Here is a 14,608-nt window from a genome sequence, read left to right as displayed (position 1 = left end):
GCCGGCATTTTTAAAATCATTTTGGTTTGATGATATTATTAACAATAGAGGAAGATACAAAATCCAACATGAAATGCAGGCAAAGATAAATGAATCCAATGATCTTTTTAAATAAAAATATCACACTAAGCAGACAAACACAATTTTGACTAAATGCTCTCGGTCTGGAGACCAAATGATCAGTTAACACACATTAAGCATTAGAGTTATTAACTTTTATAGCAATGGGGTTAATAATTCTGGATCAGCCTCGTGTGAATATAAACCTTAAACAGTGAGTAGAAACAGCAAAAAGTGTGTGAACCAGAAAAGAGTGTGAACCAGAAAAGAGTGTGAACCAGAAAAGAGTGTGAACCAGAAAAGAGTGTGAACCAGAAAAGTGTGTGAACCAGAAGAGTGTGAACCAGAAAAGAGTGTGAATCAGAAAAGAGTGTGAACCAGAAAAGAGTGTGAACCAGAAAAGTGTGTGAACCAGAAGAGTGTGAACCAGAAAAGAGTGTGAACCAGAAAAGAGTGTGAACCAGAAAAGAGTGTGAACCAGAAAAGAGTGTGAACCAGAAAAGAGTGTGAACCAGAAAAGTGTGTGAACCAGATTTCTCTCCTGGAGAAAGGACTTAAACACTACCCAGACGGGCTGAGGAAATGGCTAAGAACATTTGCTGTTCTTTCAGACCCAAGTACAGTTCCTAGCAGTCAAACCTGGCAGCTCACACTGCCTGGAGCTGCAGCTCCTTGGGATGTGACGGACACTCTCCTCTGGCCTCCAGTCATTTGTCCACACCACATGGGACACTTTCACCAGTCACTTGTATACACCACATAGGATACTTTCACAGAAACCCATGTAACACACACAAATACAAATGAATCGCCTTTTTAAACTAAAGACATAAAAGTACTGTGCATAAAAAAGAAAGATTAAAATTAATTTTCTAGCATTAGATTAGTGAACATCAGAAAAAGAGACAGAGAGACAGAGACAGAGAGAGACAAAGAGACAGAGTCGCATCCATCCAATATGTACTCAGTATAGACACAGAGGCAGTCCAGCAGCACCTGGTGTCCAACTTTTGATCTCTAAGTACCATTGCCCCCTCACCCCCCACTCCCCTACCCCCCACCTCCCCACCCCACCCCACCCCCTCCCCCGTGCACCCTGCCCCATAAGAGCCAGAGACTTTGAGGAAATGTCGGATTCTAGTATTAGAGCAGACGAAGTAAGAGAGGGTCAGGAAACACTGTTGCACCAACATTCAGAGATGGTTGGAGAACTGTGGAGGAATGCTGTGCACTGGCTGACTTACTCAGCTAGCTCCCTTACACACCTCAGGGCCATCTTGCAAGGAGGGTGTCACTCACAGTGGGATGGGTTCTCTCACATCCATCGTCAGTCAAGGCAATTCTCCGTAAATATGCTTATAGGCCACTATAAACTGCCTCAAACTTGTGGAATAATAAAAAAAAAAAACTAGCTGCTGTCTTAGTTCTTTCCCGTCTTGCAAGATGGCAGGTAAAAAGGTGGAGAAAGAAGCCTGACACAAAGGAAACCTGCAGCCAAGAAGACTGGGGGTGATGCTGCTGCCTCCGGTGCTCGGCCCACTGGTGCAACCAAAAAAGGTAACCCTGAGGTTAAAAAGCCCAAGAAGGGCAAGCCCCATTGTAGCCGAAACCCTGTCATTGTAGCCGAAACCCTGTCCTGGTTAGGGGAATTGGCAGGTACTCCCGATCTGCTATGTATTCCAGAAAGGCCTTGTACAAAAGGAAATACTCAGCTGCCAAGACAAAGGTTGAAAAGAAGAAGCAAAAGGAAAAGGTCCTGCTGCTGTCACAAAAACAGTTGGTGGGGATAAGAAAGGTGGCACCTGGGTGGTGAAGCTTCAAAAAATGCCTAGGTATTATCCTACCACAGATGCGCCTCGGAAGCTGCTGAGCCAGGGCAAAACGCCCTTTAGTCAGCATGTGAGAAGGCTGCGCTCCAGCATCACTCCCGGCACTGTCCTGATCATCCTCACTGGGCGCCACAGGGGCAAGAGAGTGGTTTTCCTGAAGCAGCTGGGCAGTGGCTTGCTACTTGTGACTGGACCTCTTGCCCTCAACAGAGTTCCTCTGCACAGAACACAACTGAAGTTTGTTATCGCCACTTCAACAAAAGTTGATATCGGCGAGGTTAAAATCCCCAAACACCCCTGACGCTACTTCAAGAAGAAGCAGAGGCGAGGAGAGCGAGATCTTCGACACAGAGAAGAAGAAATACGAGATTACAGAGCAGGGAAAGGCTAATCAAAAAGCTGTGGACTCGCAAATTTTGTCAGAGATTAAAGCTATTCCTCAGCTCCAGGACTACCTGCGATCTCAGTTCTCCCTGACGAAGGGCACGTATCCTTACAAACTGGTGTCCTAAATTGCAATAACCTAATTAAACAGCTTCATAAGTTAAAAAAAAAAAAACCGCTGTCATCCAAGATACATTTAAAATGAGAAAGTTCAGAGTTCTGGGGGTGGAGAGATGGCTGGGTGGTTAAGAGTACCTGTTGCTCTTGCGAAAGACCAGAATTTTGTTCTCAGCATTCACACTGAATAGTTCACAACCTTCTATAACTCCAGTTCCATAGGATCCAACACCCACTCTGACCTCAAGCACCTGCCTGTATGCATGTGACCATACACATCCATCCGAATAAAGACAAAATGAATTTTAAGTGAGAAGATTCTTGTTCTTCTTGTTGTTTTGTTTTTCGAAACAGTGTTTCTCTGTGTAGTCCTGGCCATCCGGAAACTCACTTGGTAGACCAGGCTGGCCTCCAATTCAGAGATCCACCTGCTTCTGCCTCCAGAGTGTTGGGATTAAAGGCGGGAGGCACCATGTCCAACTGGGAGATTCTTAAGTCTACATTTCTACTATGAGTTTTCTTAAGAAACCAGACTTCATCACCTTTGTTCATCTTTTGTTAAAACACTCAAGTCATTCACATAAACACTCAAAACCCTCCACAGGGAGGAAGGCAGAAACGGGAGTATTCCATATGAAATTCTCATTGATAGCTGTGGGAACAGGGAAAAGAATCATTTTTAAAAAGCAATCAGATAGGACTGTATGATCAAGTCACAGGAAACAGTGGCAGAATGCAACGACAGCCAGTAGTGACACATGCTTCACAGATATTCATGTGCTACACATAAGTTTAAGGTCATCCTGAGCCCTTTGAGAATGTGCCCTTAAAGCCATTTAACCACACAGAAAGTCGTCCCCGATGGACACTTCGCTGAAGGGGAAGAGAGGAGGCGGATCCTGTCGTACAGAGACATCCTTGGGTAGCTGTGAAGATATTAGCTATTTTACCTAATTTCTTCCAAGCCGAAACATAATAGTACATTACAAATCTGTTTTGATGTTACTTAATCTAATGAAAAAATGTTCATCTTTTTGATAAGTGCTCATTAGCCGTTTTTTTTTTTCTGACATAAACAGACAAGAAAGATGTTCTCTTGCTACATTTAAAACTCAGCTCAGCTAATTACAGTGCAATGACTCAAAGGACAAAATCAGCAAGCTGAAGTTTCTCACTTGAATTGTCTTTATAGTGGAATTAAAAATCTAACAGAAAAATTAAAAGGGCTCCACCAGTGTGCTTTGCACTCAGACGAAGCCAGGCTTAAATACACAGAGGTCATGCTCAGCTCACAATGGAAGTTTTCAATGCCAACTGCTCTCTGGCTTTGCTAACGGAGGGGGAAATGGGGAAGAAGGGCGTTCTCCGTTTGGGGAACAGTGATGAATGTGTGTGTGCAATGGATCCATTTCACTAAGTCCCCTGTGAAGATAGAAACCAAGATGCAGACAGCATCTGGTCAAGGTTGGAGCCAGACTTGGACCAGAGGAAAGTGTGAGGCCAGGTGGTTCCTGCTAGCGGCCATCTTTCTCAGCCAGGCTGCTAACACCCTGGTGCTTTTAGGACTATCAGCTGGTTTGGGCTTTTGGTGTACAATGTGAACCTACTCTAGCAGTATCTGACAGAGTCTGAAATAACTAATGTCATGTCCCCAAAATACCTGATTTTCAGCTTCATGAAAAAAATAAAAACTCTAGCAAGCATAATCTGAACTTTTAGCCATCCTAAATGCCATCGTGACTCAGAGGATCCATCATTTCATTTGTTTTTAAAACATTTTTTATTTTGAGATTATACTAGAAATACATTATTTCCTCTTTCCTTCCCTCTCTCCAAACCCCTCCTTGATCTCTTTCAAATTCATTGCCTCTTTTTCCATTAACTGTGTGTATGTGCGTGTGTGTGTGTGTGTGTGTGTGTGTGTGTGTGTGTGTGTGTGTGGTGGGGGGGGACAACCTGCTCAGCCTGTAACATTACCTGAACTTACATGTTCTCATTTGGCATTGGTAAGTTATTTGTGTGCTCTTCTCTGGGGAAGACTTCTCCCCAGCTCTCAGCACTCCTTAATGCCTGCAGTCCTTTGTTAGAAGAGTCAGACCTCCAAAGCTTGTCCCCCTGCACCTCCCCATGTTAGCACGTCTACTGTGGTCCTTGTTCAGTTCATGTTTAGATGGTCACATTGGTGAGATTTCATGGGTGTGGCTTCTGACATTCCCTAAGAGACACAATCACACTGCAAACTCCATGATCCTCTGGCTCATAAATCTCTCTGCCCATTTTTATTATAAAATATATTTAACCTGAAGCTAAAAGTTTAGAAAATTCTTCTGGATCTTTGGTGCACATATTATGCTCATTGTGATCCAAATTCTCACCACAGAGGAGCAAGGAAAATTAATTAAACATAACCCACTTTCCTCCTTTCCGTAAGAAGCCAGTATTTAAATGAATACCTAGAGTTTTATTAAGGTTCATCTAAATGAACAGCAAGATAACAAGAAAGATTTCTACCACTGAGTGTTACTGCTATTCTGTGGGTGCCTGAGTTCACTGATGATGTCAACAGTCCTTAGATAGATATTGATACTTAATCTTCATTGTCTATTTAACTGGACTTAGAGTCACTTAGGAGGTCAGTGCCACAAATATCTCGATGTGCATGTAAGGATGTTTTTAGGGATCATTAATTCTAGAGGAAGACTCCCCAATAAGTGTAAACAACACCATGCACAGGTCGGGAACCCATGCAAATTAAAAAGAAAGCAGTAAGAAAGGAGATCTTTGACACAGAGAAGAAGAAATACAAGATTACAGAGCAGGGAAAGGCTGATCAAAAAGCTGTGGACTCGAAGATTTTGCCAGAGATTAAAGCTATTCCTCAGCTCCAGGACTACCTGCGATCTCAGTTCTCCTGCTGGCATTTCTCTGCTTCCTAGTCAGGCATGGTTTGAACTGCTTTGCTCTCTACACTCTACCCAGCAGGATGGACTGACACCCTCGAAACCATGAACCCAACACATCCCTCCCCATTTAAGTTGTTTCTGTCAAGCATTTCATCTAACACAGGAACTGAAGAAAAACACCTACATGTGTCTTGCAGTAGGAATTGCCCCAGCTTTATTGAATAGTAAAGTGGCCGTCTTTCACTAACCAAGCTGCACCCTACAGCAACAGGAAAGCTTGGAGGTTAAGTGCGATCATTTAGCATCTATCTCCTCCTCCAGACAGAAGCTCTCTGAGGGCAAGAAACCAGGTTACGTCTGTCTCACAGCGCTCTCTGATCATATCAGGCGTTCAAAACATGTAGAGTGGATGAATACATACTGATGGGTATTAGAATAAAGCTGTGACTTTGGGAAGTGCTATATATAGTAAACATATGCAAATTTTAATTAAATTTAAGTAATCAAGTCGGAGAAATAAAATTCTGACGAATTGAGTGAAAACATGTGCTTGTCCTTCAGCTCAAAGCAGAGACAAAGGCACAACTGTAAGCCAAAAAGGGCCACACCTATGACGCAACTCAGGACTACCTTGCTCCATAAGTCAGCCCGAGCTGGGAACGACAGCTCTAAGCCAAATGGGCTTATAGGAACGGAGAAACAGTGTTGGCCAAAGGCAGAAGTTTACCTCCTTGCTGTTCATCCTTGCCGTCCTCTCACTGGAAGTTAACTGGCAGTGAAAAAGTATTAAGAACTAGGACCTTTCTTAAAATCACACTTTAATCAGCATATAATTGTACATACCTGTACTTGTGAGATGCAGTTTTCGTCTCAATACCGGTATGTACTATGTGATCAGTACATCACTAGATGTACTAGTGGGGCAGATGGGGTAGACAGCATGAATATCACTGCAAAGCTTTCTTTGTGTTGAACACATTCAAGCTTCTTTTCACTAACTACATAATAATCATCCTCCTTCTATCCCTGCCCACCCTGCTCTGCTAATCTCTACTCTATCCTCTCCTCTCAGGAGAGGAGATTACATTTTAGCTTCCATATATAAGAACATATTTCTCTATGCGTTTCACTTCACTTAATATATTTTTGTTCCTTCTATATTGCTGCAAATGACAAAACTTATTTCCATTATGACTGAATATTCATATATAAATATCAATCATACACACACACATATATATATTCAATCTAGTTTGTGTCAGTGCTTTTTCAATAGAAATCTAGCTAGGGGTGTTTACCGGAAGTCCCACACCGGCGGATCCCGGACCGCAGCAGCTCTCTGCTCCCAAACCCCGTGGGAGAGAGACCTCACCGCCTGATCAGGTGGGCACTCCTGAGGCTGCAGAGCAGAGGAGACCACCAACACTGCCCACCCCTGCCCACATCCCTGGCCCAAGAGGCAACTGTATAAGGCCTCTGGGTTCCCGTAGGGGAGGGCCCGGGAGCGGCAGGACCCCTGCGCCTGAGACACTGCCGGAACCTGAAGGAAACAGACCGGATAAACAGTTCTCTGCACCCAAATCCCGTGGGAGGGAGAGCTGAACCTTCAGAGAGGCAGACACGCCTGGGAAACCAGAAGAGACTGCACTCTGTGCACATCCAGGCGCCAGAGGAAAACACCAAACGTCATCTGAAACCCTGGTGCACGGAGGCTCCCGGAAGGAGCGGCACAGATTTTCCCGGTTGCTGCCACAGCGGAGAGGACTTAGGCAGTACCCCACGAGCAAACTTGAGCCTTGGAACCGCAGGTAGGACCAACTTTTCCCCTGCAAGAAACCTGCCTGGTGAACTCAAGACACAGGCCCACAGGAACAGCTGAAGACCTGTAGAGAGGAAAAACTACACGCCCGAAAGCAGAACACTCTGTCCCCATAACTGGCTGAAAGAAAACAGGAAAACAGGTCTACAGCACTCCTGACACACAGGTTATAGGACAGTCTAGCCACTGTCAGAAATAGCAGAACAAAGTAACACTAGAGATAATCTGATGGCGAGAGGCAAGCACAGGAACCCAAGCAACAGAAACCAAGACTACATGGCATCATCGGAGCCCAATTCTCCCACCAAAGCAAACACGGAATATCCAAACACACCAGAAAAGCAAGACCTAGTTTCAAAATCATATTTGATCATGATGCTGGAGGACTTCAAGAAAGACATAAAGAACTCCCTTAGAGAACAAGTAGAAGCCTACAGAGAGGAATCGCAAAAATCCCTGAAAGAATTCCAGGAAAACACAATCAAACAGTTGAAGGAATTAAAAATGGAAATAGAAGCAATCAAGAAAGAACACATGGAAACAACCCTGGACATAGAAAATCAAAAGAAAAGACAAGGAGCTGTAGATACAAGCTTCACCAACAGAATTCAAGAGATGGAAGAGAGAATCTCGGGAGCAGAAGATTCCATAGAAATCATTGACTCAACTGTCAAAGATAATGTAAAGCGGAAAAAGCTACTGGTCCAAAACATACAGGAAATCCAGGACTCAATGAGAAGATCAAACCTAAGGATAATAGGTATAGAAGAGAGTGAAGACTCCCAGCTCAAAGGACCAGTAAATATCTTCAACAAAATCATAGAAGAAAACTTCCCTAACCTAAAAAAAGAGATACCCATAGGCATACAAGAAGCCTACAGAACTCCAAATAGATTGGACCAGAAAAGAAACACCTCCCGTCACATAATTGTCAAAACACCAAACGCACAAAATAAAGGAAGAATATTAAAAGCAGTAAGGGAAAAAGGTCAAGTAACATATAAAGGCAGACCTATCAGAATCACACCAGACTTCTCGCCAGAAACTATGAAGGCCAGAAGATCCTGGACAGATGTCATACAGACCCTAAGAGAACACAAATGCCAGCCCAGGTTACTGTATCCTGCAAAACTCTCAATTAACATAGATGGAGAAACCAAGATATTCCATGACAAAACCAAATTTACACAATATCTTTCTACAAGTCCAGCACTACAAAGGATAATAAAGGGTAAAGCCCAACATAAGGAGGCAAGCTATACCCTAGAAGCAAGAAACTAATCATCTTGGCAACAAAACAAAGAGAATGAAAGCACACAAACATAACCTCACTTCCAAATATGAATATAACGGGAAGCAATAATCACTATTCCTTAATATCTCTCAATATCAATGGCCTCAACTCCCCAATAAAAAGACATAGATTAACAAACTGGATACGCAACGAGGACCCTGCATTCTGCTGCCTACAGGAAACACACCTCAGAGACAAAGACAGACATTACCTCAGAGTGAAAGGCTGGAAAACAATTTTCCAAGCAAATGGTCAGAAGAAGCAAGCTGGAGTAGCCATTCTAATATCAAATAAAATCAATTTTCAACTAAAAGTCATCAAAAAAGATAAGGAAGGACACTTCATATTCATCAAAGGAAAAATCCACCAAGATGAACTCTCAATCCTAAATATCTATGCCCCAAATACAAGGGCACCTACATATGTAAAAGAAATCTTACTAAAGCTCAAAACACACATTGCACCTCACACAATAATAGTGGGAGATTTCAACACCCCACTCTCATCAATGGACAGATCATGGAAACAGAAATTAAACAGAGACGTAGACAGACTAAGAGAAGTCATGAGCCAAATGGACTTAACGGATATTTATAGAACATTCTATCCTAAAGCAAAAGGATATACCTTCTTCTCAGCTCCTCATGGTACTTTCTCCAAAATTGACCATATAATTGGTCAAAAAACGGGCCTCAACAGGTACAGAAAGATAGAAATAATCCCATGCGTGCTATCGGACCACCACGGCCTAAAACTGGTCTTCAATAACAATAAGGGAAGAATGCCCACATATACGTGGAAATTGAACAATGCTCTACTCAATGATAACCTGGTCAAGGAAGAAATAAAGAAAGAAATTAAAAACTTTTTAGAATTTAATGAAAATGAAGGTACAACATACCCAAACTTATGGGACACAATGAAAGCTGTGCTAAGAGGAAAACTCATAGCGCTGAGTGCCTGCAGAAAGAAACAGGAAAGAGCATATGTCAGCAGCTTGACAGCACACCTAAAAGCTCTAGAACAAAAAGAAGCAAATACACCCAGGAGGAGTAGAAGGCAGGAAATAATCAAACTCAGAGCTGAAATCAACCAAGTAGAAACAAAAAGGACCATAGAAAGAATCAACAGAACCAAAAGTTGGTTCTTTGAGAAAATCAACAAGATAGATAAACCCTTAGCCAGACTAACGAGAGGACACAGAGAGTGCGTCCAAATTAACAAAATCAGAAATGAAAAGGGAGACATAACTACAGATTCAGAGGAAATTCAAAAAATCATCAGATCTTACTATAAAAACCTATATTCAACAAAACTTGAAAATCTTCAGGAAATGGACAATTTCCTAGACAGATACCAGGTATCGAAGTTAAATCAGGAACAGATAAACCAGTTAAACAACCCCATAACTCCTAAGGAAATAGAAGCAGTCATTAAAGGTCTCCCAACCAAAAAGAGCCCAGGTCCAGACGGGTTTAGTGCAGAATTCTATCAAACCTTCATAGAAGACCTTATACCAATATTATCCAAACTATTCCACAAAATTGAAACAGATGGAGCCCTACCGAATTCCTTCTATGAAGCCACAATTACTCTTATACCTAAACCACACAAAGACCCAACAAAGAAAGAGAACTTCAGACCAATTTCCCTTATGAATATCGACGCAAAAATACTCAATAAAATTCTGGCAAACCGAATTCAAGAGCACATCAAAACAATCATCCACCATGATCAAGTAGGCTTCATCCCAGGCATGCAGGGATGGTTTACTATAAGGAAAACCATCAACGTGATCCATTATATAAACAAACTGAAAGAACAGAACCACATGATCATTTCATTAGATGCTGAGAAAGCATTTGACAAAATTCAACACCCCTTCATGATAAAAGTCCTGGAAAGAATAGGTATTCAAGGCCCATACCTAAACATAGTAAAAGCCATATACAGCAAACCAGTTGCTAACATTAAACTAAATGGAGAGAAACTTGAAGCAATCCCACTAAAATCAGGGACTAGACAAGGCTGCCCACTCTCTCCCTACTTATTCAATATAGTTCTTGAAGTTCTAGCCAGAGCAATCAGACAACAAAAGGAGATCAAGGGGATACAGATCGGAAAAGAAGAGGTCAAAATATCACTATTTGCAGACGACATGATAGTATATTTAAGTGATCCCAAAAGTTCCACCAGAGAACTACTAAAGCTGATAAACAACTTCAGCAAAGTGGCTGGGTATAAAATTAACTCAAATAAATCAGTTGCCTTCCTCTATACAAAAGAGAAACAAGCCGAGAAAGAAATTAGGGAAACGACACCCTTCATAATAGACCCAAATAACATAAAGTACCTCGGTGTGACTTTAACCAAGCAAGTAAAAGATCTGTACAATAAGAACTTCAAGACACTGAGGAAAGAAATTGAAGAAGACCTCAGAAGATGGAAAGATCTCCCATGCTCATGGATTGGCAGGATTAATATAGTAAAAATGGCCATTTTACCAAAAGCAATCTACAGATTCAATGCAATCCCCATCAAAATACCAATCCAATTCTTCAAAGAGTTAGACAGAACAATTTGCAAATTCATCTGGAATAACAAAAAACCCAGGATAGCTAAAGCTATCCTCAACAATAAGAGGACTTCAGGGGGAATCACTATCCCTGAACTCAAGCAGTATTACAGAGCAATAGTGATAAAAACTGCATGGTATTGGTACAGAGACAGACAGATAGACCAATGGAATAGAATTGAAGACCCAGAAATGAACCCACACACCTATGGTCACTTGATTTTTGACAAAGGAGCCAAAACCATCCAATGGAAAAAAGATAGCATTTTCAGCAAATGGTGCTGGTTCAACTGGAGGGCAACATGTAGAAGAATGCAGATCGATCCATGCTTATCACCCTGTACAAAGCTTAAGTCCAAGTGGATCAAGGACCTCCACATCAAACCAGACACACTCAAACTAATAGAAGAAAAACTAGGGAAGCATCTGGAACACATGGGCACTGGAAAAAATTTCCTGAACAAAACACCAATGGCTTATGCTCTAAGATCAAGAATCGACAAATGGGATCTCTTAAAACTGCAAAGCTTCTGTAAGGCAAAGGACACTGTGGTTAGGACAAAACGGCAACCAACAGATTGGGAAAAGATCTTATCCTATAACAGATAGAGGCCTTATATCCAAAATATACAAAGAACTCAGAAGTTAGACCGCAGGGAAACAAATAACCCTATTAAAAAATGGGGTTCAGAGCTAAACAAAGAATTCACAGCTGAGGAATGCCGAATGGCTGAGAAACACCTAAAGAAATGTTCAACATCTTTAGTCATAAGGGAAATGCAAATCAAAACAACCCTGAGATTTCACCTCACACCAGTGAGAATGGCTAAGATCAAAAACTCAGGTGACAGCAGATGCTGGAGAGGATGTGGAGAAAGAGGAACACTCCTCCATTGTTGGTGGGATTGCAGACTGGTAAAACCATTCTGGAAATCAGTCTGGAGGTTCCTCAGAAAATTGGACATTGAACTGCCTGAGGATCCAGCCATACCTCTCTTGGGCATATACCCAAAAGATGCCTCAACATATAAAAGAGACACGTGCTCCACTATGTTCATCGCAGCCTTATTTATAATAGCCAGAAACTGGAAAGAACCCAGATGCCCTTCAACAGAGGAATGGATACAGAAAATGTGGTACATCTACACAATGGAATATTACTCAGCTATCAAAAACAACGAGTTTATGAAATTCGTAGGCAAATGGTTGGAACTGGAAAATATCATCCTGAGTGAGCTAACCCACTCACAGAAAGACATACATGGTATGCACTCATTGATAAGTGGCTATTAGCCCAAATGCTTGAATTACCCTAGATCCCTAGAACAAAGGAAACTCAAGACGGATGATCAAAATGTGAATGCTTCACTCCTTGTTTAAATGAGGAAAAAGAATACCCTTGGCAGGGAAGGGAGAGGCAAAGATTAAAACAGAGACTGAAGGAACACCCATTCAGAGCCTGCCCCACAGGTGGCCCATACATATACAGCCACCCAATTAGACAAGATGGATGAAGCAAAGAAGTGCAGACCGACAGGAGCCGGATGTAGATCGCTCCTGAGAGACACAGCCAGAATACAGCAAATACAGAGGCGAATGCCAGCAGCAAACCACTGAACTGAGAATAGGTCCCCCGTTGAAGGAATCAGAGAAAGAACTGGAAGAGCTTGAAGGTGCTCGAGACCCCAAAAGTACAACAATGTCAAGCAACCAGAGCTTCCAGGGACTAAGCCACTACCTAAAGACTATACATGGACTGACCCTGGACTCTGTCCCCATAGGTAGCAATGAATATCCTAGTAAGAGCACCAGTGGAAGGGGAAGCCCTGGGTCCTGCTAAGACTGAACCCCCAGTGAACTAGACTATGCGGGGAGGGTGGCAATGGGGGGAGGTTTGGGAGGGGAACACCCACAAGGAAGGGGAGGGGGGAGGGTGATGTTTGTCCGGAAACCGGGAAAGGGAATAACACTTGAAATGTATATAAGAAATACTCAAGTTAATAAAAAAAATAAAATAAAATAAAATTAAAAAAAAAGAAATCTAGCTAGGACAATAAATATATATGTATATGTAGAGAAAGAAAAAGAGAGAGAGAATGAATATATATACATTGAATATATGCAATAAAATATTACTTCTATATATTATACATAAATATATATATGTGTGTGTATATATACACATAACACACATAGATGCACACACACACATATATATGTATATATATGTATATATAGATATTTATAGTGAATATTATTTCTGTTGATAAAACATGGAACAAAACTAGATTGGGGGAGGAATGATTTATTTTAGCTTACACTGTATAGTCTGTTTCTAAGGGAAATAAGGAGTCAGGAGCTGAAGGAAAGGTCTTAGAAGAGTGCTGCTTACCAGCTTGCTCCTCATGGCTTGCTCAGCTTGCTTTCTTATACAACCAAGGATCATGTGCCTAGGGGTGGAGCCTTTCACACTGGGCCAGGCTCCTGTACATCAACCATTAATTTACAAAAAAGCCTCCACAGACTTACTTATAGGCCAGACTTAGGTATTTTCTCAACTGATGTTCCCTCTTCCAAGAAGACTCTAGCTTGCGCCAAGATGTCTCTTCCACATGTGAATGCCAGTTTCCATGGACATATACTTGGTCACCGTCTTGCTGCATGACATGGCAGCTCTACACGCACTTTTTGAGAAGCCTTCGCTTCTCACTTCTGTTTTCTATAGCAGTGGCACTATTTATATCTAAGAAGTGAGGCCTCGAATGTCATTTTTTTCCAGATTCATAATTCATCAAAGCACAGAGAATATGTGACTCTTCGGTGCTCTACACTAAATGGGACCTCTCTCGATCACCCCCACGATGGTTAATCTCCACCGACAACTTGTTGAGATCTAAAATCAACTGGAATCAACTTGATATGCCTGTGGGTAATTATCTTGGTTAAGTTAACTGAAGTAGGAAGACCAGCCCACTGTGTGTGGCACCATTCCCTATGCTGGGATCCTGGACTGTGTATAAAGAAGAAAATGATCTGAGAACACAAGTGGGCTGGAGAGATGGCTCAGTGGTTAAGAGCACTGACTGCTCTTCCAGAAGTCCTGAGATCAACTCCCAGCAACCACATGGTGGCTCACAACCATCTGTAATGGGATCCGATGCCCTCTCCTGGTGTGTCTGAAGACAAGTGACAATGTACTCACATACATAAAATAAGTAAATCTGTTAAAAAAAAAAAAAGAGGGGGTTGGGGATTTAGCTCAGTGGTAGAGTGCTTGCCTAGCAAGCGCAAGGCCCTGGGTTCGATCCCCAGCTCCAAAAAAAAAAAAAAAAAAGAAAGAACACAAGTTCATTATTCTCTTTTATTTAACTGTGGACTCGATATGACCAGCTGACTTAACTTCTTGCTGTTGGGACTTCACCACCTTTGTAGACTGTTACTATGATCCAAAATAAACTCTTCCTTTATAAGTTGGTTTTGTTAAGCTTTTTATCACAACAATAAGAATAACAAAGTAAGACAATCCCCTGCAAAGCCAATAGAGCATTACAGAAAAGGTGGAGGAAAGTGGAGGAGAGCCCTGGGAAATGCTGTTTTCTGGGTAGGGCATGGTTGTTGCACCCTTGA

At 42.0% G+C, this 14,608-nt stretch overlaps 1 protein-coding gene and 1 pseudogene across 12 annotated transcripts in view; one reads left to right on the top strand and one right to left on the bottom strand.

The window, feature by feature from the left end:
• Positions 1–14,608, bottom strand: part of Them7 (thioesterase superfamily member 7) — a 244,030-nt gene that overhangs the window by 167,222 nt on the left and 62,200 nt on the right.
• On the top strand, positions 1,504–2,401 carry Rpl6-ps11 (ribosomal protein L6, pseudogene 11; annotated as a pseudogene).

The sequence above is a fragment of the Rattus norvegicus genome, chromosome 3, assembly GCF_021556685.1.
Source record: "Rattus norvegicus strain SHRSP/BbbUtx chromosome 3, alternate assembly SHRSP_T2T, whole genome shotgun sequence".
Lineage (NCBI taxonomy): Eukaryota > Metazoa > Chordata > Mammalia > Rodentia > Muridae > Rattus > Rattus norvegicus.
This window is presented reverse-complemented; position numbering and strand designations above follow the sequence as displayed.